The sequence below is a fragment of the Pipistrellus kuhlii genome, unplaced genomic scaffold, assembly GCF_014108245.1.
Source record: "Pipistrellus kuhlii isolate mPipKuh1 unplaced genomic scaffold, mPipKuh1.p scaffold_m20_p_5, whole genome shotgun sequence".
In the NCBI taxonomy this organism is placed as follows: Eukaryota; Metazoa; Chordata; class Mammalia; order Chiroptera; family Vespertilionidae; genus Pipistrellus; species Pipistrellus kuhlii.
Genome location: NW_023425551.1, coordinates 80,864,253 through 80,891,841, shown reverse-complemented (window position 1 = coordinate 80,891,841; position 27,589 = coordinate 80,864,253). Strand labels below are relative to the sequence as shown.

Below are 27,589 nucleotides of genomic sequence, written 5' to 3'. Positions count from 1 at the left end.
ATGTATTGTCCCAATCTTATGGATAATGGAATGGGGACACAGAAAGATTTAAAAATCACACTATTAGAGCTGAAATGAACTGATACTCTCTAGTCCAACCTCCCCATTTTGCAAATGAAATTGAAACCGAGAGTAGGAAATTGATTCACCCAAGATCCTACAGCTTATAAGGGGTCTCCAAACATCCAGTCTAGCTCTCCACCCACTATACCCTGCTACAGTTCCCTTTATACTTTTTCAATTTGGCTTTACATACAAAATTGCAGGGGCCTGCCAATCGTCTCGGTCTCAGCTGGCAACAATTACAAGAGATTGCCCATGTGCCTTCCCAGGCGGCCCTCTACACAAAATAATCAGAAATTCTGACCCAAGAATGAATTTTATGTTAGACCATAGACTTTCTAGGAAGCATTTTAACTTGCAACATCCATGGATTAAAGTTGGATTGACCAAAGATCCAAAAGAAAATGTTATTGGAACCTGAGAACCCAAGGAAAACTAAAAACCTAAACAGCCCACCAAATGCAAAAAGATCCTTGTAAATAAGAGACCCAAATGCCTCAGAACTACAGTTCATGATGGGTTTTATCTCAAAGGAATGCAACTACTCCTCAAACTCTAAAACTGTGGGGACATTTTTGATTCTCATGATATTGGTGTGGTACCCTGGCTGTTAATTCCCTGAGGACCAGATATGCTAAACATAAGTTCTTAAGAAAGTCAAGCACAATAAAGAACTATCCCACTCCTAACCACTGTGCAGAAACAATGACCAAGGTGGCTGGCACTTTAGATATGAAGGAAGAGCCACTACCACCTCCATCCCCATGGGATGGTTCTCTTGTGGGACGGGATAGTAAATGGAGGAAATGAGGTGTTACCCAATCGGGAGACTCCTAGAAAATGAATTTCCACTTGAGTCTGAGGAGATATTAACACTTACATTTCTACCCTGATCACTTTGTTTTGTTTTTGTTATAAAGAGAGCCTGGAGAGGACTGATTGAGAGGCAAAGGGACAAATTGCTGGACACCACTCAGAAAGGAAAGCTGACAGCAGTATGCCAACAGGGCTTCTAGGGACTATTTCAGAAATGTCAGGGCTATGTTTGGATATGTCACTGCCTGGTTTATGCCCAAGACCAGCCAGTTCCTTTCTGAATTTCTTAGGCTGGTGATCTTGTGTTAAAAAAAAAAAAAAAAAAAATTAAACTGATTCCAGATCCCAAGACCAGGTCAGTTTCAGGGGTTCATAAGAGAGTTAAGCCAGTCTGTCATTCAGCATGAACATGAGTTCATTTCAGTTCTTTACATTCTCCATCCATGCCATCAGCGTCTATATAAGCACTGAGTGCGAGGGCTCCTGGATCTCCATGTTCTACTCCACCAGTGTCCAGGGCCTTGGCTATGGGGATGGCTGGGGGTCTGGCAGGCAGAGGGGGCATTCAGAGTGAGAAGGAGACTATGCGATGACTCAATAACCACTAGCCGCCTACATGGAGAGGGTGAGAAGCTGGAAGCTGATAATCAGAGATTGGAGAGCAAATTCCAGGAACTCCTGAAGAAGAAGGGACCCCTTCGAGACCATGAGGACCTCAGGACTCAGATCTTTGCCAGTTCTGTGGACATCATTCTGCAGATTGACAATATCCATCTTATTGCTGATGACTTCAGAGTCAAGAATGAGACAGAGCTGGCTATGTGCCTGTCTGTGGACAGTAAAATCGGTGGCTCTGAAAGGTCACTCGGCTGCAGCTGGTGACAGAAATCAAGGCTCTCAGGGAGGAGTTGCTTTTAGTGAAGAAGAACCACGAGGAGGAAATAAATGATCTACAAAACCAGATTTCCAACTCTGGGTTAACCATGGAGTTGGGTGCCCACAAATCCTCAGCAAGATCGTGGCAGACATCTGAGCCCAGGGTGGTGAGCTGGCTCAGAAGAACCAAGAGGAGCGAGACAAGTATTACTCCCACCAGGTCCCAGTGGGCACCACAGTGGTCGCCTCGCAGACAGCAGAGATAGGAGCTGCTGAGATGTCACTCACAGAGCTCAGACATATGGCTCAGTCCTTGGAGGTTAGCCTGGACTTGATGAGAAATCCGAAGGCCAGCTTGGCGAGCAGCTGAGGGAGGTGAAGGTACACTATGCCACGCAGATGGAACAGCTCAGTGGGATCCTGCTGCTCTGGGAGTCAGAGCAGGCCCAGACCCAGGCAGAAGGGCAGCGCCAAGCCCAGGAGGAGGAGGCCCTGCTGAGCATCAAGGTCAAGCTGGAGGTTGAGAGCAACCCTATGCCGCCTGCCAGTAGAAGGAGAGGACTTGAATCTTGGTGGTGCCCTGGACAACAGCACTCCATACAGTTCACCCAAAAGACCGCCACCCACAGGACTGTGGGCAGCAAACTGGTAGCTGAGGTAAAGGACACTGAAACTCTGAGGCATTAAAGTCAGCAGAAGTGGGACACCCCTTGGGGGGGGGGGCAGGAGGCCAGTAAAGAGTTCAGAGATCATTGCGGGGGGAAGAGGGGGAGTAGAATGTAAAATTAGTATACTGCATGTACCGAACTATATAACAAGAGGTTGGAAATACTACTAATTAAAATTATTAATACTTTTAATTTTTATACTTTTTCATATTTAAAGAAATAAATAGGTCAACTTTATTTTCTTTTTAAAAATATATGTTTTTATTGATTTTAGAGAGGAAGGGAGGAGAGAGACAGAGACAGACAGACAGAGAGAAATATCCATGTGAGAGAGAAATGTCTATTGATTGCTTCCCACATGCACCTGGACTGGGAACCAAACCAGAAACCTCCTGGTGCACAGGACGAAACTCAACCAATTGAGCCAAACCAGCTAGGCTACCATGTATTTTTAGATGATAAAAGATATGACAGCTGAAATTGGTTTGGCTTAGTGGATAGAACATCAGCCTGCGGACTGAAAGGTCCCGGGTTCGATTCCAGTCAAGGGCATGTACCTTGGTTGCGGGCACATCCCTAGTAGGGGGTGTGCAAGAGGCAGCTAATCGATGATTCTCTCTCATTGATGTTTCTAACTCTCTCTTCCTCTCTGTAAAAAAATCAATAAAATATATATATATTTTTAAAAAGATATAACAAAAAAATAGTGTTACCTGTTAAGAGAGAATCACAAACGAGTACAAGAGACATCTGGAAGGATATACCCCACGGTGTTAATAATAACAGTCTCTGAGTATGGAAAATCAGGAATATGTTTACATTGTTATCAGTATTTTCAGATTTTTAATAAAGCAACCACATAAGAAAGCATTAAAAGACAATTCATTTTGAAGAAAAGAACCTTGAGTAGCCTCGGGGCTTGTCGAACATGAGTTCATTTCAGTTCTTTACTTTCTCCCTCCCGTGTAATCTGCAAAACCTAGGCTTTGGTAATAATGGTAAGATGAGCTATTCAGGGGAACAAGCAAATGTCTGCTAGCTTACTATAAGTAAGGCTGAGTTAAGGACAGTGGCCTAGAGAGAGAGCCTTAATCCTTGCGACAGAGGACAAATTACTTAGCTTCTCTCTAGATCTGTTTCTCACCTCTGCATAGGAAATGCTGCAAAAAGATCACTGAAGTGGAGCAAAAGAATAAATCAGAAAAGTAAGATTTTATTCTTTTTTCAAATTATTTTTATTTATTTAATGTATTTTATTAATTTTTTACAGAGAGGAAGGGTGAGGGATAGAGAGTTAGAAACATCGATGAGAAAGAGTCATCGATCAGCTGCCTCCTGCACACCCCCTACCGGGGATATGTCCGCAACCAAGGTACATGCCCTTGACCTGAATCGAACCCGAGACCCTTCAGTCCGTAGGCCAACACTCCATCCACTGAGCCAAACCGGTTTCGGCAGATTTTATTCTTGTCAGCCTTGAATTCTTTTCTGAATATGGAAAATTGCAAAAAGCAGGAAGTGGAACTCCCAAAGAAGTCAAGGGAGCGGGGAAAAAAAGCGTGCAAATTCCAACCAGTACAAGCTAAAGAGAAACATGGGGCTACTGGTGAACCAAGTGTACAAAGAAGCTCAGGGATAGAGACCTAACGGAAGAGACCTAAGAAAGATGACAGTTTCCTGTCCACAAAAGATGGCACAAGCAAACAAAAGACTAAGAGTTCACAAGAAGATACCAATTCCTCCACTGCCCATTCACTTGCCACCAGTTAACCTGATTTACCGAGATGTAGTGAGGGCTTGGTGCCAGCAATTAAAGCTGAGCACCAGCGGTCAGGAATGGAAACGTGAATGTGCTTACCCTAACTCCGTGGTCTGCAAACTCATTAGTCAACAGAGCCAAATATCAACAGTACAATGACTGAAATTTCTTTCGAGAGCCAAATTTTTTAAACTTCTTCTGCTGAAACCGGTTTGGCTCAGTGGTAGAGCGTCGGTCTGCAGACTGAAAGGTCCCAGGTTCGATTCCGGTCAGGGGCATGTACCTTGGTTGCGGGCACATCCCCAGTAGGGGGTGTGCAAGAGGCAGCTGGTCGATGTTTCTCTCTCATAGACGTTTCTAGCTCTCTATATCTCTCCCTTCCTCTCTGTAAAAAAATCAATAAAACATATTTTAAAAAAACAAACAAAAAACTTAAACTTCTTCTAACACAACTTCTTCAAAATAGGCTCACCCAGGCTGTGGTATTCTGTGGAAGAGCCACACTCAAGGGGCCAAAGAGCCAATGTGGCTTGCGAGCTGCAGTTTGCCCACCAAAAAGGATATTCCTATCACACCAGAAGAGGCAAGGATATTGACATTATCACAAAGGAAATTGAAGATGGAAAGGGGGGAAACGACTGGACAGTTTTGGTCTCCTAAGAGTGACTGCTCCATTCCTTGAGGGAATGGGCAATATTTTCATGACAACTTCCACGCCAATGCCGTGTTTGTCTCCTGGAGCAGAATTGCAGCCATGACTGGGAAGACTGGGAAGATGGAGACCGAGGAGTCACCACAGGAGGCCTCTAGTTACAAGTGGTGTGTGCTTCATGGACAGTCTCCCTGCAAGACGCAGCTACAGTTTTATGCCAGGCAAGCTGGGTCCCTGAGAAGCCAGGGCAAGTGTGTTCACTCTTCTCCGTACCTTCCTGTAACTTTCCACCCCCTCACCTGGAGGATAATGTGCTGTGCCCCAAATGCATTCATAGGAATAAGGTATTAGCGAGAAGCTTCCAATTACAATGCCAAGAAAAAGAGTACGGTTATGATTGTAATTAATATGGTAGAAAGGTGACTACAATCAACTCCACAGTGACACAGACAGCAACTCCGGGCTGCTTAACACCTCCATGCTCCCTGCTTACAGAGCCCATAGTTGGGTGGGGTATATATTACCCCAGACTGCGAACACTGACCGCTGCTTCACCTGCTGGGATACAGACAGTTATATTTTAAAAGAGACATGCATTTCACAAACTATCGTTCATTGCAGTGAAGGTGCAAAAGTCACTCACACCATCCAACAATTGCCATCAGCTCTTCACGGTGGGAGCCCGAACTGAGTGTCATGGAGAAACAGGTGTGCTCCCTTCCTGGTCTCCTGGCTCGGAATTCTGACTCCTCAGGGGCTTCTGCCTCCTAATTCTAAGTTTAATCACTGCAAACTGCTGACTGTCTTAAGCCAAAGGAAAAGCTGTTATTGTGTCCACTCCCAAAAAACACATTCTTAATATTCAAAACATTTTGTGACGTTGTTGTCTTAACTTTGGGTTTCTGTGGTGTGTCTCTGGGATAAAAACACCAGGCACTTGGCCAGTATTATTTCCAGTTGTAAATGTTTTGTATATTTTTGCTGTTTTAAAAAATGTCTACAGTTACTTCTGTCTCATAACTATGTAGAATGCTTACAATGTGTATGTAAAGTAACTCATCTGCTGTGTTTCAGGAACTTTGTTGTATGCCAGTTATTGTTAATGTTCTTAACTCAGTAGGATTAAGCCAAAAGGCATGATAAATAACATACACTTTATTCCTTAAAAGAAAGAGAAAAAATCAAACAAAAGAAAGAAAAAACATTTGGAATTTCGTCTACTAGTACAATATATTAAATAGCTACAATTAGTAATTATATACTAAGCTTAGCCCACAGCCAAAACTTCTATCCTGCACTTATTTCCCAGGAATGGAAGTTTAAATGAAGTGGGCATGAGTGTGTGTGAATATTAAATATTAAGGTATTACATAACAATGGGACAGACAAGGACATGCACTTCTAGAAATAACTATTTAAAGGCATTCAAACAGTGCAAAGCATCATAGGTTCAAGTGCCAAATAAGTAGTACACAGAGAAGCCATAGAACTTGGGAAAACGGAAGAGCCGAGGGAGACCTTCCCTGGGCCTGGATGGTTCCCCACAGGTTTGAGGAACAGGCTAGTGAGGGAACAAATTATGACAAAATCATTTGGCATTTGTTTGTTGTTTTCATTGTGATTAAGAAAAAAAAAAACTTAAAATTTACCCTTCACCATTTTTTTAAAAATATATTTTATTGATTTTTTTATAGAGAGGAAGGGAGAGAGATAGGTAGAAACATCGATGAGAGAGAGACATTGACTAGCTGCCTCCTGTACACACCCCACTGGGGATGTGCCCGCAACCAATGTACATGCCCTTGACCAGAATCCAGCCTGGGACCCTTCAGTCCGCAGGCCGACGCTCTATCCATTGAGCCAAACTGGTTTCGGCTACCCTTCACCATTTTTAAGTGTACAATTCAGTAGTGTTCAGCATATTCACATGGCTGCACAACCTATTTCCAGAACAGTTTCATTTTGCAAAAACTGAAACTCTGTACCCTTCTCCCACCCACCAGTTCCTGGCAAGCATCATTCTACTTTCTGTTTCTATGAATTTGACTACTGTTAATGTTCATGGATGAGTGGAATCATATGGTATTTACCTTTTCACTTCACACTGGCTCATTTCACTTTACATAATGTCCTCAAGGTTCATCCATGTTACTGCCTATGTCAGACTGTCCTTCCTTTTTAAGGCTGAACAATATTTCATTGTATGTGTAGGTACCACATTTTGTTTTCCCATTAATCTGTTGATGGACATTTGGGCTGCTTCCACCTCATGGCTATTGTGAATAATGCTGCTATGAACATGAATGTGCAAATATCTTTTCAAGACCCTGCTCTCAAGTATTCTGGATGTGTGCCCAGAAGTGAGGTTTCTGGATCATGTAGGAGTTCTTTTTCAAGGACCCTCCATACTGTTTTTCATAGTGGCTGCACCATTTTACAGTCCATCCAACAGTGCACATGGGTTCCAGTTTCTATACAGCCTTGCTAACACTGGTTGTTTTGTCTTGTTTTGCTTTATCTGACAGTCATTCTGATGGATATGAGGTGATATTTTGTTATGGTTTTGATTCGCATTTTGTGACGATTAGTGATTTGAGCATATTTTTATATTCTTGTTGGCCATATATAAATGATCTTTGGAGTAATGTCTATTCAAGAACTTTGCCCATTTTTAATAAGATTGATTTTTTTGTTGAGTCATAGGAGTTCTTATATATTCTAGATATTAACGCCTTATCAGATATGTCATTTGAAAATATTTTCTTCTGTCCGTTGGTACACAAAAATTTAAATTTAATGTAGTCCCATTTGTCTATTTTTTATTTTATTGTCTGTGCTTTTAATAGTGTTATATCCAAGAAATCATTGTCAAGTCCAATATCATGAAGATTTTTCCTAATTTTCTTTGAGGGGTTTTATTTTATTTTATTTTTTTATTGTTTCAGAGAGGAAGGGAAAAGGGGAAAAGAGAAACACCAAAGTCAAGAAAGAATCACTGATAGATTGTCTCCTGCACATCCCACTCTAGGGACTGAGCCTGCAATCTGGGCGTGTGCCCTGACAGGGAATCGAACAGGTGATCTCCAGGTGCAGGGGTTAAGGCTCACCCATTGAGCCACACCAGCCAGGCATAAATATATCTTTTCTATAAGTCTCCATTTGTATAATTTGCCTCAGTGGCATCATACTATACCCATCTCTCTAGACTGCTTTTTTTTCATTCAGAGTATGTTGAAAATAGCTTTTACATCAATAAATATAAATTTACATTTCCATTTTCAATGGCTATATCTTATTCCAATTTAGAAATGTATTCTCTTTGCTCAGTCCCCTATTGTTGGGCTCTTCCAATTCCTGATATAAGAAATTATTAGCTCCAATTTTAAGATTAGGGAACTGAAGCTCTGAAAAGCTTATTGATCCCTTTTTTTAAATTCTGGTATGGAAATAAACTGCTCTGGCATGACTCCAGACTAATGACTCTTAAAACAACGCTCTTTCACCTAGCTGGTGTGGCTCAGTGGTTGAGTGTCAATCTATAAATCAAGAGGAAGTCACAGTTTGATTTCTGATCAGGGCACATGCCTGGTTGTGGGCTTTGTCCCCAGTGTGGGTCGTGTAGGAGGCAGCTGATCAATGATTCTCTCTCATCATCAATGTTTCTATCTTTCCCTCTTTCTTCCTCTCTGAAATCAATAAAAATATATTTAAAAGTAAATTTATTCTTCTCCAACTAAGCCACAGGAAGCTGGAATTCTTGACACATGATATGTACTTGACCACTAAAACTGAGATTTATTTTTATTGCCCAATTTCTTAAAAAGTTAAGAATATATTTACGCCAAAACCGGTTTGGCTCAGTGGATAGAGTGTTGGTCTGCGGACTGAAGGGTCCTGGGTTCGATTCCAGTCAAGGGCATGTGCACTGATTGCGGGCACATCCCCGGTGGGGGTTGTACAGGAGGCAGCTGGTCGATGTTTCTCTCTCATCAATGTTTCTAGCTCTCTATCTCTCTCCCTTCCTCTCTGTAAAAAATCAATAAAATATATATATATATTTTAAAAAGAATATATTTACCATAAAACCCAGCCAGCCCTGGCTGGTGTGACATAGTTGGTTGAACTGACATCCCACTGGAGGGTTACTAGTTCAAGGTTTGATTTCCAGTCAGGATACATATGCAGATTTCAGGTTTGATCCCTTGTCTGGGTGTGTACGAGAGGTAACCGATTGATGTTTCTCTCCCTCTCCCTCTTCTTCTCCCTCTTCTCGCCTCCTCCCTCTCTCTCTTTCTCTCTTTAAAATAATTTTTTAAAAGCCTTTGGGCAAGGATTAAAAACAACAACAACAAAAGTCATTCACCCAGCTCGTGTGGCTCAATGGTTGAGCCTCGACCTATGAAGCAGGAATTCATGGTTCAATTCCTGGTCCAATTCCCGATCAGGACATATGCCTGAGTTTGGGGCTCCCAGTAAGGGGCATGCAGGAGGCAGCCAATCAATGATTCTCTCTCATCATTGATGTTTCTATCTCTCCTCCTTCCTTCCTCTCTAAAATCAATTAAAATATATTTAAAAAATTTTTAAGTACGTTACAAAGATAACCATTTATTAATATTTATTAAAATATAAGTTTTAAAAAGTTAATAAAATAGCCAAAGTCGGTTTGGCTCAGTGGATAGAGCGTCGGCCTGTGGACTGAAAGGTCCCAGGTTCGATTCCAGTCAAGGGCATGTATCTTGGTTGCTAGCACATTCCCAGTAGGGGTGTGCAAGAGGCAGCTGATCGATGATTCTCTCTCATAGGTGTTTCTAGCTCTCTATCCCTCTCTCTTCCTCTCTGTAAAAAATCAATAGAATATATTTTTTAAAGTTAATAAAATAAATACAGTATCATACACCTTTTGAAAAAGAAAACTATACATATAAACTTTACTAAATACTATAATATGTATAAAATGTTAATAGAGATTATATCTATGGCTGGTAGCATTATAAGTAGTGCTACTCATAATCACCCAAATTTAGGAACGATCTAATGGCAATGGACAGAAGGAAGGATAAATTGTGATCTATCCACACAATGGAATACTAAATGCAAAGAAGAACTCCTGCTATATGCAACATCATGGATGGCTAGCGAGCATATGCCAAAGAGCATATCTGTGTGATTCCATTTATAAAACTGGCGAAACTAATCTCTGCTGATAGCGGTGGTTGTCTGGGGAGGTGGTGAGGGGGCAATGGTTATTGCCTGAGTGCCAGCTTGGGAGAGCCTCCGTGGGTGCTGGGAAGGGTTGGTACACCTTGATGGAGTTACCCCGGTGTGTGCATAGGTAAAAATTCATCAAGATTAATATATTTCTGTCTACAATTACAATTTAATTTTTTAAAAGTTTTATTTAAAAGTGTCAGAGCAGCAAGAAGAAAGCTATTCATCAGTGTTTGGAGGGTGAATATTAAGACTGAAAACTGCCGAAACCGGTTTGGCTCAATGGATGGAGCGTCGGCTTGGGGACTGAAGGGTCCCGGGTTCGATTCCGGTCAAGGGCTTGTACCTTGGTTGCGGGCATATCCCCAGTAGGGGGTGTGCAAGAGGCAGCTGATCGATGACTCTCTCTCATCGATGTTTCTAACTCTCTATCTCCCTTCCTCTCTGGACAAAATCAATAAAATATATTTAAAAAAAAAAAAAGTGAAAACTAAGGGCTCAAAAACTTCCCATTAAAAAAAAAAAAAAAAAAGGCCAGGCTTCTGCCCCAGTAGAAAAGAACAATTCTGAGCTTTTCTCCTGCGAATGTTCAATATGTTCCTGGTCTCTTCCTAATTTATTTATTTATTTATTTTTAAAATATATTTTATTGAACCTGGGACCCCCCAGTCTGCAGACCAACGCTCTATCCACTGAGCCAAACCGGTTTTGGCCTCTTCCTAATTTATTTCTCACTGGTGAACTGGGAGCTGACATCTGGTCATTAGTGGTTTGTCAGTTAAGGGACCGGATTAAATATAATTTATCCATACACATTTACAAATGTGTACATGTCACAGAGAGGAAACAAATGATTCCAACCCTTTGTACAGGAATGGGTACCTGGAAAAAGTGCTGAAAGGTGGTTTTGCTCCGCCCAGTTCTCCCCTCAGCAAACAGTCGCCCCCGCTGTCAGGTCTCAGGAGCTTCTTTACGGAGCTCCAGCCCACTAGTGGTCCTCCGGTCCTTCCCGCCCATCCCAGGTGCCATGCCTGCTCCCAGCTGAAGCATTCATTGACTGTGCCTTTTCCCCGGGGCATTTGCTTTGCGAAAAGGGACTTTACAGACTCTGGACCGACCTATATGTGGGAGGAAGAAGGGGAATTTACAAAAACAAGTTGCATTTGAAATGATTGGCAGGTTCCCTAAAATGTTTAGAAGAAATTTCAAAAAGTTCAAAAGCATTTAGGTAAACTGAAACTTATAATACGTAACAAACCGTTATCTCCCTGGAGCCTCACGTCAACCTGTGGTGTGGCATGGGTCACTGACCTCATTGCAGGGACCGAAACACCTACTGGGAAAGCTAAACAATTTCACAGGCTTACGTAACTGGAACCTGGAGGACTTAGAACTTGAACTTGAGTTACCGCACACAGGACCCGCCTTCCTCTTCCACAAAAGCCTTTTGACTAAACGGTGACACGAGTCTTTCTGGAACCCGCAGAAAGAGATTCGGAGCCCTCCCGTGCAGATTTGCTCCTGGCAAAGTCTTTCTCCTTTTTCTTTCCTCTCCTAGCTTTCATTTTAGTCTCGCTTCAGTTATGTCACTTCCTGACCTTCTGGAAGGAGCTGGTGGTGGCTACAAACTGCCACAGCCTTTGATTTCAGATGTTCTCCACACATTTATTTTCATGTCTGACCAGGGATGGGGAGTGGAGGCACTGGGAGGTGGCCTGGGGAGAGCCTGAGCCTCCCTAACAGCAAGCCACTCCATATAAATACACCATTTAAGTGGAAACAGTGGTGAGGAAACACAGCTTTATAACCATTTCCTGAAACTCAGAGTCCCCAACTTTCACAAACCCAAGGGGCATTAATTATGTGACACAGTGTAAGGATGGCCCTGAAATTCTGCAAGAAGGGACAGTTGCCTAACTACCTTCCAAAGGGCCTGCCCCCCACTCCCCCATCCTAAGAACACCCCTTACAACAATCCAGGAGCGCTTTGGTAAGTGGTAGGAAAACAGGGTGCCCCAGGATCAGGCTGATACCAACAGAAAGGAGCCAGGTCCACTGAGTCCACTCACGTCACGGGGAAATGGGAAAGGACCACAGGTTAAGACAGGCAAGGTCCAGAGTGCAGGAGGTCAGAAGTTAGTCAGCAAACACAGCACAGTTATGCCCTAACCAGTTTGGCTCAGTGGCATTGGCCTGTGGACTGAAGGGTCCCAGGTTCGATTCCGGTCAAGAGTATATACCTTGGTTGCAGGCACCTCCCCAGTAGGAGGTGTGCAGGAGGCAGCTGATCTATGTTTCTCTCTCAACGATGTTTTGACTTTATCCATCTCCCTCTTCTCTTTAAAAAATCAATTATGCCGAAACTGGTTTGGCTCAGTGGATAGAGTGTCAGCCTATGGACTGAAAGGTCCCGGGTTCGATTCCGGTCAGGGGCAGGTACATTGGTTGCAGGCACATCCCCAGTTGGGGAGGGGGGCGGTGCAGGAGGCAGCTGATCAATATTTCTCTCTCATCGATGTTTTTAGCTCTCTATCCCTCTCCCTCTCTGTAAAAAACCAATAAAATATATTAAAAAATCAATTAAAAAAAAAAAAAGCACAGTTAGGAAGGGCCTAGCGCTCATCCTGGGGGAGGGCTGTCGCCCGGAGGAGAGGAGCGCTGACCTCACTCCTGTTGTCTGAGCCACAAAGAAGTCTGATGCTTACAAGTGACCACCAGAAATGCTGGGAGGGCTTCGCACAAGGACCAAAGTTGCATGTTTGACTTAAGACTTCAGTAAAGGTCGCTATTTGTTTCAGGTACATTCACATTTGTCTTGAGTTTTTACTTTACTGTGTTCAAATCTGCTAGTTTATGAAACCAGGAGAACTCGGACATCTGCCAGTCTAAAAGAGTATTAACGTGGCTACATCATCATAAATTACATCATTTACCAAATTTGCTAAACTCCTCAACTCTGGTCACTAACTGGAAGGTTAAATCACCCTCTCTGATGGTGGGCCAAATCCTGGCTCGGCTATGCGCAGGAAATGGCCCCCAGCTTTAGGGCCCAGATTCCGGCTCCAGGGGCCCATTTCCAGACGAAGAGGGTCTTTCTATCTGGCAGAAAAGAAATGGTCAGACACGAGACTTTGGAGGCCGGTTTCTGTTTTTCGGGTCACCAAGAGGCCCACCGTGTCCCTAGTTGGACCTCTGGACAGACTCATCTGAAACTTCCGTGGCATCGAGTGTGGAGAATGTGTGAACTCCCACAGCTGTTGACCTGACCTCCCTGGATACCACTCCTTCCTTTCCCTCTAAATTCCAGAGTAGAAAATAGATAATTCAGCCCGCTTTGGTGGAAGTTTGCCAACACCTGTTGTTTAGAATAATGAGAGGGGCAAACCACAGAGACTCAGGGTGCCCGCACTGCCCCCAGACCTAGGCATTGAGGTGTATTTTGCAAAATGACTCACTGCTCTTTGTATTACATCCTGCCATGTGGGTCTGTTCTAAGGCCTTGCTCTTTCTTTTTGATTAAACTAACCTACGTAAAAACAAACAAACAAACAAATCTATGTTATGTTGTGGGCAGAGACCAAGGAACAAATGGCCAAGGAAAGGTTTGACCTGAATAGCTCCACCACTAGCCTGGGAACTGATGTAACTAGGACGAGAAGCGACGTGAGAGTTATAGAATGCTAACAATAGACACTTATGGCTGGCTCTGTGCCAGGCACTGTGCTATGCATGTTATGTATATTATGTACTTTATTTAATGCATCAACCTTGTGTGGTATTATTGTCTCTGCTTGATAAATGAGAAAACTTAGAGGGATTTAAATAAATTGCTCAACTTTGCATAGCTAGTATTGATGTAGGCAGGTAGACATGAGCAGAGCAAGGAGGATGGCCAGGTGCAGAGGGTCACCAGGGTGGAAAGCTCCAGATGCCTAGCAAAGGACAATAAAAAGGGTGGGACCTTGCCCCCAGGGTATTTTTCCTCCCCCAGGAAATCACTGGTCACCCATTTGGACCCCCTGACCTCTCCTCCCTAGATATAACATCTATGAATGACTCAGTTGTTTTTCAGCTCCAGGGCCAGATAAGCAGTAAAACCGCCAAGGCTGACATCAGGACCAGCTGCAATGAATAACGACCCCTGCCCTGGGCTGGCCAATCCATCAGTGAGACCACAGCCCTGAATGGACATACCTGGAAAGCTACTGAATGGTCTGTTAAGATTTTTCCCTGGGACCTCCCCTAGAATCTTCGCTCTTAAAACCCTTAGGATGGGGGACTTTAAATTGTAACATAGTCACACTTACAGATGAGCTGCAAATATAACTCGAGGAGCTCCTATATACCTTTCATTTTGCCCCATTTCACATTCATATTTTTATCATTTACTCAACAGCAACTGGGGGGCTTTGTGTGCCTGACCACGCCAGAAGAATACAGCTCTGCCAACGCCTTGATTTCAGTGCAGTGAAGCTGATTTCGAACCTAGGCCCAGAACTGAAAGAGAATAGATGTGGGTTATTTTAATGCACCAAACACATGGTAATTTGTTACAGTAGTAACAAATTAATATTTAGCAAGTGTCCAGATAGGGTCCATTTTGCTTATATCTGTTCTCAAACTAACATCCTGTTCAGAATCACATTTGTACTTAGTTGTCATTAATTTTTAGTCTCCTCTAATCTGGAATCTTATAAATAAGGTTTCTGCCTTAGCTGGTTTGGCTCAGTGGATAGAGTGTCCGCCCGATGACTGAAGGGTCCTGGGGTTCAATTCCGGTCAAGGGCATGTACCTTGATTGCAGGATCGATCCCTGGCCCTGGCCCAGGGTGCGTGCAGGAGACAATCAATGTATTAATATTTCTGTCTCTGTCCCTCCTCCGCCCTCCCACTCTCTCTAAAAATCAATGGAAAAATATCCTTAGGTGAGGATTAATAAATAAATAAACAAACAAGGTTACTTATGAGTTCCTCAGCTTTACTTTGTCTTTCTCAACCTTGGCAATTTTGAAAAGTACAGGTTTTTTTTTTTTTTTTTTTTCCAGAATGTCATTCAATTTTTGTCTGGCTGATGTTCTCTCATTCTTAAATTCAGATTACACATTTTGACAGGACTATGACATCATTTCAGGAGGTACATGATGTTGATTTGTGACAGGATAGTAAAAAACTAGGGAAATTCCTTGACAAGTGGAATAAGGGAAACAGAGACAAAATAATGAAACAAGGCCAAAAATTTGAACACTTTACAGCCAGTTAATAAAACATAAGGTTTTATCTTCCTTGACCAATGACACTTAGGAGCAAATGGTTTACATATTCCAGACCAGCCCTGGGCAGACCTGTGTCAGTCTTGGTCTGTCTTTGATGACGGTCTTTGAAAATAAAACTAACCAGGTAACGCCAAAACTGGTTTGGCTCAGTGGATAGATCGTTGGCCTGCGAACTGGAGGGTCCCCGATTCGATTCCGGTCAAGATCATGTACCTTGGTTGCGGGCACATCCCCAGTGGGTGTGTACAGGAAGTGACTGATCGGTGTTTCTCTCTCATCAATGTTTCTGGCTCTCAGCCCCTCTCTCTTCCTCTCTGTAAAATATCAATAAATATATATTAAAAAAAAAAACAACTAACCAGGTAATATAACCCTGACCCCTCAATGTGCATAGTTTCATGAATCAACATATTTAAAGACACACCTGGAAAGCTAATGAATATTCTGTTAAGACCTTCCCCTGAGACCTCCCTTAGGGTTCCCACCCACCAAAGAAAGATAAAAAGCCTCAAGACAGTCGAAACTGGTTTGGCTTAGTGATAGAGTGTCGGTCTGCAGACTGAAAGGTCCCAGGTTCGATTCGGGTCAAGGGCATGTACATTGGTTGCGGGCACATCCCCGGTAGGGGTTGTGCAGGGGGCAGCTGGTAGATGTTTCTCGTTTCTAGCTTTCTATCTCTCTCTCTTTCTCTCTGTAAAAAATTATATATATAATTTTTTTTAAAGCCTCAAGACAAAGGACCCATGCCTTGTATCTCTGTTCTTTTTCTCCTAAACTCTAAGGATACCATGAAACTTGCAACCAGGGGAGCAGTAGGTAGCAGCAGCTTGTACTGGACTTACCCCCTGAACCTGGCTCCAAGGCCCCCTATTTCTCTGACTTTCTCTCTCCTGTTGTTTCTTCTACCCATAACTTCTCCCTTTATTTCACTGTCCCCAGCTTTAATAACTATATTCTTGTCCTGGCCAGTGTTTCTTAGTGGTTAGAGCATTGGCCTGCATACCAAAGGGTTGCAGGTTCAATTCCCAGTCAAGAGCATGTACCTGGGTTGCTGTTTGCTCCCTGACTTCAGTCCAGGTGCATAAAGGAGGCAACCAAAAAGAAAAAAGGGGAACACACCAGTCTCGCATTGATCTCTCTCTCTCTTTCTCTTTCTCTTTCTCTCTCTCTGCCTCTTCTCCTCTTTCCCTTCCTTCCTCTCTCTGAAAAGGACAGTAAAGAAAAAAATATCCTAGAATGACCATTAACCAAAATACATAAATACATAAACAATGAATATACTCTCAGAATCACCTGGACTCAAGGTGTGAAATCTTTCCTGTGAAAAGGCAAGAACCCACACACTATAGACTGACTGACCCTACGTAGATCTGCTCTGGGCCCAAATTTTGTCTTGTAACAGGTATATCTCAATACTAGCGGCCCGGTGCATGAAATTCATGCATGGGGGTGGTGTCCCTCAGTCTGGCCAGCACCTTCTCCAATCTGGGTCCCCTTGGAGGATGTCTGACTGCTGGGGGGATGTCCCTGTAGGCCTAAACTGGCAGTCAGACATTCCTCTCGCAATCTGGGACCACTGGCTCCTAATTGCTCACCTGACTGCCTGCCCAATCACCCCTAACCATTCTGCCTGCCAGCCTGTTTGCCCCCAACTGTCCCCCCCTGCAGGCCTGCTTCCCTCCAACTGCCCACCCCCTGGCCTGAGCACCCCAAAACTTCTCCCCTGCCAGCCTCATGGCCCCCAACTGCCCTCCCCAGCCAGAGGCCCATCCATGGCTGGACATGAAACGCTTGCCTCGTCACCAGGGTGACAACACAAGTTTATCCCCAACCCCAGCCACTCCTTGCCCACTACCCAGAGGCCCTCTGCGGCTGGGGTGGAATGCTTGCCTTATTGCTGTGGCAACAAAGCAAGGATTCTGCCAGGCTGCTCACACTGCCCATTTTCAGTGGCCCCCTCTCAACCCCTTGGGACTGGGGAACTCCAGCAGGGCTGAGAGGACTGGGAACCACCACCTTGTGGCTATAGGTGTTGCCATATTTGTGATGGAGTGATGGTCAATTTGCATATCCCCTCTTTATTAGATAGGATTAACAATGTTAATTTTGATCACTTGGTTAAGGTAAAGGCTGACAGATCTATCCACTGTGAAGTTACTGATTTCCCTTTTATAACTAAAAAGTAAATTGTGGGTAGATATTTTGAGGCTTTACCTCATTACACTTTAACCCTCAAGTTTTAGCATCTACTAGTATGATGATTTTCTAACTCCACTATTCCTTCCTATTTGTAGCTGTAATTCTTTTTTTTTTTATATATATATTTTATTGATTTTGTACAGAGAGGAAGGGAGAGAGATAGAGAGTTAGAAACATCGATGAGAGAGAGTCATCAATCAGCTACCTCCTGCACTCCCACTACTGGGGATATGCCCGCAACCAAGGTACGTGCCCTTGACCGGAATCGAACCCAGGACCCTTCAGTCCCCAAGCTGACGCTCTATCCATTGAGCCAAACTGGTCCCGGCTAGTAGCTGTAATTCTGTAAGGAAGATCTCCCCCTCAGTCGCATTTATTGATATCAGAATAGACTCATGGATTCTTATTTAATTCCCTGGGTTATAATCCATGACTATCATTATTTATTTTTGATGCTCAAAGACTATGTCAGACTTGGCCAGTGTTAGCCCTTCAAGCTGGCTTCTGGATTCTTTCCATATACTGTCACTTTCTTATTTCTGGCACAGGATGTGTCAGGTTCATCTTATACTTTCTCTGCAGAAGTCTGTTCTCCAAGATACGCTTCTTCCCTAATTGGAGAGTGGTATTTAGAAGATAAGATATGGGTGTTCCTTATGCTCATTGTAACTAATATATAACTGCTTCTCTAGGCTCTCTCAGGAGACAAAGCCAGGAAATTTGTAGAAAACCAGGAGTTCATACTGATACCTCCAATTCTAACCCAGCATCGGATGGCAAGTTTTCCCTCTCCATTTCTATAACTTCCTTTGCCCAACTGTGAGAAAACTAGCTCTCATCACCCTCAATATATTTTCTCCTTGCTCAAGTCTAATCTACCAAGTACAGGTCAATATTTATTTACAGAAGTTTGTTTTGCTTTTTTTTTGGGGGGGGGGGACAGTGAGATACACAAATCTTAGCACAATTTGATGAGGTTAGATAAATGCCCATACTTATGTAACTTACACTCCTACCAAAATATAAAACATTACCATCATTTCTGTTGCCTGAGCAATTTGACATGCCCAGACACAAACACTCTTCCATTTTAGTCCACCATAAATTTGTTTTTCCTGTTTTAGTTCTTGGTATAATTGAGAAAATGGCATGCACCTTATTGTGTCTGGTTTCTTCCATTCAGCACAATGTTTGTACCTATGAAGTTCATTTATGTTACCATATATATGAGTAGTTTGTTCCTTTTTATTGGTGAGTAGCTTTCTATTGTATGAATTTGTTCAACCATGCTACTGGGATGGACATTTGGGTTGTTTCTAGCTTGAGCTTATTATGAAGAGAACTTCTTTGAACATTTTTACACAAGTCTCTTTATGAACATATGTTTCATTTCTCTTGAATAATTGCTGAGGAATTGGTTTCTTGGGTCATCAGGTAGGTGTATAAAAAACTTTACAAGAAACCACCAAACATTTTCCCAAAGAAGTTGTATCATTTTTCACTCCTGTCAGCAATAAATGAGACATTGGTATTATCAGTCTTTTTAATTTTTGCTCTTATAGTGGGTTTGTGATGGTTTCTTGTTGTGGTTTTAATTTGCCTTTCCCTAATTAGTAACATTTTTGTCACTTTTTTTACGGGCTTATTTTTTTGTGTGTGTGAGTGTTCAAATCTTTTGCTCATTAAAAACAATTTTGGGGAAAAAAAACAATTTTGGGTACCTTTCTTATTGATTTGTGAAAGTTTTTAATATATTCTGAATGAAAGCATTTGTGAAATAAATGTTTTACAAATATATTCTCTCAGTCAATGGCTTTCCTTTTCTTTTTTCTTTCTTTTCTTTTTCTTTTTCTTTTTTTTAAGTATATCTTATTGATTTTTTTACAGGGAGGAAGGGAGAGGGATAGAGAGTTAGAAACATCGATGAGAGAGAAACATCAATCAGCTGCCTCCTGCACACCCCCTACTGGGGATGTGCCCACAACCAAGGTACATGCCCTTGACCAGAATTGAACTTGGGACGGTTCAGTCCGCAAGCCGACGCTCTATCCACTGAGCCAAACCAATTAGTGTCTTTTCTTTTCTTTTCTTTTCTTTTTTTTTCCTTTTTTTTTTTTTTTTTTTTTTTTGTTTTTTGTTAATCCTCACCTGAGGATATTTCCCCATTGGTTTTTTTAAAAAATATATATATACTTGTAAAAAATATGTTTTATTGACTTTAGAGAGGAAGGGAGAAGGAGAGAGAAAGAAACATCAATGAAGAGAGAGAATCATTGATCGGCTGCCTCCTGCACGCCCCACTCTGGGGATCAAGCCCAAAACTCAGGTATGTGTCCTAGATCAGAGCAGAACCTGGGACCCTTCAATCCACAGGTCGATGCTCTATCCACTGAGCGAAACCAGCTAGAGCTCCTTTAAGAAACTTTTAAAATATATATATTTTATTAATTTTTTTTTACAGAAAGGAAGGGAGAGGGACAGAGAATTAGAAACATCAATAAGAGAGAAACATCGATCAGCTGCCTCCTGCACACCCCCGACTGGGGATGTGCCTGATACTCTATCCACTGATCCAAACCAGTTAGTGCTCCTTTAAGAAACTTTTTAAAAAAATATATTTTATTGATTTTTTACAGAGAGGAAGGGAGAGAGATAGAGAGCTAGAAACGTCGATGAGAGAGAAACATCAATCAGCTGCCTCTTGCACACCCCCTCTGGGGATGTGCCCACAACCAATGTACATGCCCTTGACCGGAATCGAACCCGAGACCTTTCAGTCCGAAGACTAACGTTCTACCATTGAGCCAAACCAGTTTCGGTGTTTAAGAAACTTTTAATACATTTACAAGATAATACAAATATGTACTACTTTCCTTCTTTTTATATAAATACTATCTACACTAATAAAAGAGAAAATGCTAATTGACTGTCCCTTTGCTCCACCCACAGCCAACCAGAGTGAGTATTCAAATTAACCAAACAAAGATGGTCGTTAATTTGCATGCACTGAGGGCAGGCGGCAGCTGTGAGCAGTAGAAAAGTGAGGGGCGGCAGCAGAAGGGAAAGCATGGGACAGGGGTGGCTGGAGGGAAAGCTCAGGGTGGGGGCCAGAGACAGAGGGAGGAAAGGGAAAGCACCAGGTGGCGGCGGGAGGGAAAGTGCGGGGCAGCGGTGGCAGTGGGAGGGAAAGCAGGGGTGGTGGGGGGGTGTTGGTGGCTGGAGGAAAAAAGTGGGAAGGAGGGTGAGGGCAGAGGCAGCAGGGAAAGCGCAGGGGAATAGGGGCGGGAGAGGTGGTGGTGGCAGGAGAGAAGCCCGCTGGAAGCCCTGTTCTTGCAGGAATCTTCCTGCAATGGGCTTCTAGTCCTATATAATAAAAGGCTAATATGCAAATTGTCCCCTCAGGAGTTCAATTGTTCACTATGACGTGTGCTGACCACTAGGGGGCAGTGAGGAATAAAGGAAGGCCCTGGCCAGCGACCAGCAGCTGGGGTAAGGAAGGCCCTGATAGCCAGCCAGGCCTAGGGAATTACTCGTGCATGATTTTGTGCACTGGGCCTCTAGTCTACTATATACACTGTTCTGCACCCTGTTTTTTTCAACCAGTAATATGTTTTGGAGAGCTTCCCTTATCAGTACACAAAGATATTTCTCATTCATTTCTGCAGCTGCATAGTATTCCACAGTATAGATATTCTGTAATTTATTTAATCAGGTCCTTGTTGATGAATATTTATTTAGCTTTCCAGATTTTTAAAAAATATTTCTAATTAATTTCAGAGAGGAAGAGAGAGGTAGAAACATCAATGATGAGAAAGAGCTATTGATCAGCTGCCTTTTGCACACTCCCCAGGGGGGATCAAGCCCACAACCCAGGCATGTGCCCTTTACTGGAATCAAACCTGGGACTCTTCAGTCTGTAGGCTGATGCTCTATCCATGGGGCCAAACCAGCTAGGGCTAGCTTTCCAGATTTTTGCTCTTTCATTCAAACTCTGAAAAAGCTTGTATAGACATCATTTTGCACACCTGCAACTATAACTGTAGGATAAATTTCCAGGAATAAAGTTGTTAAGTCAAAATATAAATTTTTGGTAGACACTGCCAAATTGCCATTCTTGTTGCCTAATAGTTCCTCGATGCCTAATTAGTAATCATTTGTATTTTTATCAATCTGACAAGTAATAATGGTAGTTCAGTGAATTTTCATTGAAGTAATATGATTATGAGTGGGAATGAATATTTTATATGTTTAAAGGACATTTAGGAGAAACCAAGATGGCGGCATAGGGTAGACACCCGAATGCAGCCTACCACAACAAATTTGAATTTAGAACTGAAAAACAGGGAGGCATTGCCCTGAAGCGCCAGACGGCTGGCTGAGAGGAGGCTCTGCCAACTGGGAAGGAGAGAGAAGGCACGCTGAACCTCCGGAACTGTGAAGGTACGGAGAACTGTGTGTGCGAAAAGGCGCTGGCTTAATCCCGGTGCGGAGAGGAAGGGCCGGACCGAGATTGCTGCTGGCTTACTCCCTGAACGCAGAGAGGGCGGGCCGGGCTGAGTTCGCTACTGGCTTACTCCTGGTGCAGAGAGGGCGAACAGCTAACGTGGCTGGCTTTCTTGTCTGAGAGGAAAACAGAATCAGCCTATTGCTCTGATAAACGGCCCCAGACAGGGAGAGGCCAGACTGTCAGGCAGTGAGCAGAGATCTCTTGGAGGTGTGTGAAGCCAGAGGCCATTACTGTGGGACTTGGGGAGGAGCAGAAGGGAAAACAAAGTTTGTCTGCACCAACCCGAGACTCCGCCCTACCTGTGGCTGAGTACAGAAGCTCTCCCAGAGGCTGGCTTTCTCTAAGGAGGGACTTGCAGGAATCCAAAGCTTGTCTGCGCCTTTACCAAAGAGGTGCGCGCGCCTGCAACCCATCTTCCAAAACTCTCCACGAACAGGACTTTTCTAAGGCGAGACTGACAGGGAACCAAAGATTGTCTGTGCCACCCCGAGACCCCGCCCTATTCAAGCAGAATACGGAAACCCTCCTAGCTGAGACACTGCTGATCCTCACAGCTAATTGGCTTGGAGATCAATGCTTCCCAGTGATACCAACAATAAGCAAGGCTTAACAACAAGACTGCACACACAGCCCACAAAGGGCTACACCAAGACTGTTCACCGCAGGTAACTGGGAAAGCTGTGCTACTGGGCTCTACCAGAACACCTAGCACACAAAGCTATTCCATCAAATCAGGGAAACAACTAAAATTCAGACAAGAAGAAGGACACAAAGGAAGGAGATGGAGGAAAAGAAAAGATTGGACATTGAGTTCAAAACTACAGTTATAAAGTTATTCAACAATATCCTAAAAAAGGCAGATAAAATAAATGAGACCTATGAGGATATGAAAAGGGAGCAATTAGAAATAATAAGGGATCAACAAGAAATGAAGAAAACATTGTCTGAAATAAAAAATATTATACAAAGTCCTAAAAACAGACTGGAAGATCGCAAGAATCAAGACAAAGATTTAGAACACGAAGAGCCAGAGGACACTCCTCTGCAGAAGGGAGAAGATAAGAGAATCCAGAAAGTTGAAGATAGTGTAAGAAACCTCTGGGACAATTTCAAGCGAACCAACATCAGAATTATGGGGATTCCAGAAGAAGAGAGAGAGCAAGATATCGAAAGAGTACTAGAAGAAATAGTGACAGAAAACTTCCCCCACCTGGGGAAAGAAATAGACTTACAAGTCCAGGAAGCCCGCAGAACCCCAAACAAAAGGAATCCAAGGAGGACCACACCAAGACATATCATAATTAAAATTCCAAGAGCAAAAGTCAAAGAGAGAATATTAAAAGAAGCAAGAGAAAAGCAGGTAGTGACCTATAAAAGAGCACCCATAAGATTGTCAGCTGATTTCTCAACAGAAACCATGCAGGCCAGACGGGAATGGCAAGAAATATTCAAGGTGATGAATAGGAAGAACCTACAGCCAAAAATAATCTACCCAGCAAAGCTATCACTCAGAATCAAAGGACAGATAAAGAGCTTCACAAATTAAAAAAAGCTAAAAGAGTTCATCACCACCAAACCAGAATTATATGAATTGCTGAAGGAGGTTATTTAGGAAGAGGAAGAAGATAAAGATAAAAATTATGATCAACAAATACGTAACTATCAAGTGAATCTAAAAACCAAGGGAATTTAAAAATCTGATGAACAATATTAACGGGTGAATATAATAGAATCAGAGGTATGGAAGGGGAGTGGACTGACGATTCTCAGGGAAAAGGGGAGTGGGGGTGCGGGAAGAGACTGAACAAAAACTGTGCACCTATGGATGAGGACAGTGGGGGATGGGGAAAGGACAGAGGGTGGGGTGGGAACCTGGTGAAGGGGAGCAATTGAGGGGGGGAAGAGGATCACATTTGTAATAATCTGAACAATAAAGATTTATTAAAAAAATAAATAAAGGACATTTATATTTTCTTTTCATATATACCTTTTCATTGAGTTGTCATTTCATCACTATTAGTAGCTTTTTTATTTTAAATATATTTTTTCTTGATTTCAGAAAGGAAGGGAGAGAGAGATGGAGAGAGAGATAGGAATATCAATGATAAGAGAGAATTCTCACATGGAGATCAAGCCTACAACTGAAGCATATGCCCTGACCAAGAATTGAACAGTGACCTCCTAATTCATAGGTCAATGCTCAATCACTGAGCCATGCTGGCTGGGCTATCAGAAGCTTGTTACATGTTATATCTAACATCTTTTTTTATTATTTTTTAAAAATAATTTCAGAGAGGAAGGGAGAGAGATATAGAACCATCAATGATGAGAAAGAATCAATCATTGATTGGCTGCCTCCTGCATGCCCCCTACTAAGGATCTAGCCCACAACCGGGGCAAGTACCCTGAAGGGGAATCAAAATGTGACCTGTTGGTTGACAGATTGATGCTCAACCACTGAGCTACACCTGCTGGCTTCAACATCTTTTTATTTTTATTTTTATTTTTTTAAAATATATTTTATTGATTTTGTACAGAGAGGAAGGGAGAGAGACAGAGAGTTAGAAACATCGATGAGAGAGAGTCATCGATCAGCTGCCTCTTGCACACCCCCTACTGGGGATATGCCCGCAACCAAGGTACATGCCCTTGACCGGAATTGAACCCGGGCCCTTCAGTCCCCAAGCCGACGCTCTATCCATTGAGCCAAACCGGTCTCGGCTTCAACATCTTTTTAAAGTCAGGTGTATCCTATCTAATAAAAGAGTAATATGCAAATTGACCATCACTCCAACACACAAGATGGCTGCCCCCATGTGGACACAAGATGGCCACCACAAGATGGCCAGCAGGGGAGGGCAGTTGGGAGGGACCAGGCCTGCAAGGGAGGGCAGTTGGGGGCGATCGAGTCTGCAGGGAAGGGCAATTAGGGGTGACCAAGCTGGCAGAGGAGGGAAGTTGGGGGCAAACAGGCTGGAAGGGGAGTGGTTAGGGGGTGATAAAGCTGGCAGGCAGAAGAGGTTAGGGGCAATCACTAAGGCAGGCGAGCAGTTTGGAGCCAGCAGTCCTGGATTGTGAAAGGGGTCTCAGATTGGAAAGGGTGCAGGCTGGGCTGAGGGACACACACCCCCGTGCATGAATTTTGTGCACCAGGCCTCTATTTGAAGTATAAATTATGCATACTAAGATTCACCTTTTAATAGTCCTTTGTAGGTGAAAGGCCTTCCAGCAGGGGGACTATATATTGGCGATTTGAATTACTGTACTTAATTTAAAAACTCCAGCTCATCAATTGTAGTACGGGAGTTACTGGGAGCCAGGTTACACTCAGGCCAAGATTTTGAAGGTCTCAGATGTACATGCAGCATGTTCAGTGGAAAGAGCATAAGCACTGGACTCTCAATTCCTAGGTTCAAATCCTGTCTTTGCTATGTGATTTTGTTTTTTAGGATTCCACGTATAAGTGAAATCATATGTTCCACTCCTGAGTATTTATTTGAAGAAAATGAAAGCATATATTCAAAAAGATATATGCATCCCTTTGTCCTTAATATCACTTCTTTGGGTCTCAGTTTCACCAGTAAAGAAAACCCAAGGGCCCTCTGGGGAGCTCAGTTGGTTATAGTGTCATCCCAATATTTGGCTCTATCCACTGAGCTAAACCAGCTAGGGCTAGTCAGTAATATTGTAATAACTTTGTTCAGTGACACTTACTAGACATATTGTGGTGCTCACATTATATAAATGTAGAATCACTATGTTGTACACCTGAAACTACTATAATATTGTATGTCAACTATACTTTAAATTTTGAAAATCCAAAACAACCCTAAAAAGTTAAAAAAGAACTTGCTCCCCTGGCCCTGGGGCTTTGGCTTTTTCTGTCCCCATCAGTGAACTCTCTGTGTACTGTGAGGGAGGCAAGACAATGACAGCAGAACTGAAGAATAATTATTCCCCCCGCTACTCCACCAGGCTAAATGAATGGGCTCTGCCGCCATCCTGTAGGTGCCAGATGGGCATCCTCACTGTTGTCCCAGTGTTGTTCTCACTTGCTTAGTCTCGGTGGCAAAAGTCTTGTCTCCAGGCGCTGGCCTTGGAAAGCAGCAGCTAAGTCAACTCTCAATTGCAGGGTAGAGTGCGATGAGATGGGGTGAAGTCCCGGCAGGATTCCCATTCCTCTCACCAGCCACGGTCAGGAGTTCTCAGCCACAGCTAGTTCACACCTACCTGGAGGCCTGGTGACAGCTTCTACAACTGGCCCTGTGCCCTGCTGTTGTTTCCAGATACAAAGATCAAGTTTCAGCCTTCTCAGTCCACTTCATGGCAGCGAGGTCTCAGTTCAAAAGGATAAGTTAGCGGGGGAAGCCACAATGATCTGACCCTCCCCAGAAAACCATCTATCCACAGATGAGCCCCCTCTGAGCTGGATGTACAGCCGAAAGTGCAGAAGCAAGTTCCCCTCTGGGATTCAGCCTCTCCCCAACATTTCAGGGCCCTACGGTCTGGAATTAGAATTAAGAATTGTAGATTCTGCTGAAACCGGTTTGGCTCAGTGGATATACCGTCAGCCTGCAGACTGAAAGTCCCGGGTTCAATTCCAGTCAAGGGCATGTACTCTGGCTGCAGGCACATCCCCAGCAGGAGGTGTGCAAAAAGCAGCTGATTGATGATTCTCTCTCATCGATGTTTCTAGCTCTCTATCCCTCTCTATTCCTCTCTGTAAAAAATTAATAAAATATATTTTTTTAAAAGAATTGTAGATTCTGAAGAATGTCTAAAAGGTAGAAGTGTCAGCAGCCAATGATGTCTGCAAAGTGAGGCTCAAATCTCTTATTCAAATGGTGAGGAAAAATGGCTCTGACTTCCATAGCTCATATTTTATGTGGCCATGAAGAGGCCTAGAAGGATTCATGGGCATGGAATTTAAGAGACCTGTATTTTAAGTATCAATTCTTATTATTGACAGTGCCAATACTATCCACTAATTTAAGTATGCTTACTGTGCTAAGTGCCTTACCAGGTATGGAAAATGTATTATTCAGTCCTCACAGCCATGAACCTATGAAGTAGGTGCAATTATTGTCCCCACTTTACAGATGAGAAAGCTAAAACACAAAGACATTAAGCAACATCCCCAAAGTCAAAGCAATAGCTCCTGGTATTGGAATTCAAACACAATGCATTTTAGATCTAAAGCTGTTCTCATTGACACTATATATTATTCCTTGATGAAGTTGTCTTATCATAGTTCTTATCATAGAATGCTATAATTCTTTGTTTCTATTTGCCGGACTGACCAGCAGACCTGAGTGATGGATGAACAGATTACTCATATGTTTCTGTGAGAGAGAAGTAAGGGGCTAATTTGCTTTAGAAACAAATAGCCCTAATTGCCTGCCTTGTTAGCTTTTTATTGTAACAATAGCTTGAACTAAAATGAACAGCAGGAAAAATTTCCTTGAGAAAGCACATGCTTCTACAAGGTCGGGTCTTTAAAGACTAACCATAGCGATTCTAGCAAACATCCGGGGTATCAGACTTGTTTGGAAAAGTTAAGGCAGA

General features: G+C 43.0%; 2 pseudogenes; both read left to right on the top strand.

Annotated features, from left to right (window-relative positions):
* The first annotated feature begins 510 nt into the window (after positions 1-510).
* On the top strand, positions 511-2,511 carry LOC118706114 (annotated as a pseudogene).
* A 1,602-nt stretch (positions 2,512-4,113) lies between these two features.
* On the top strand, positions 4,114-5,965 carry LOC118706116 (annotated as a pseudogene).
* The last annotated feature ends 21,624 nt before the right edge of the window (positions 5,966-27,589 follow it).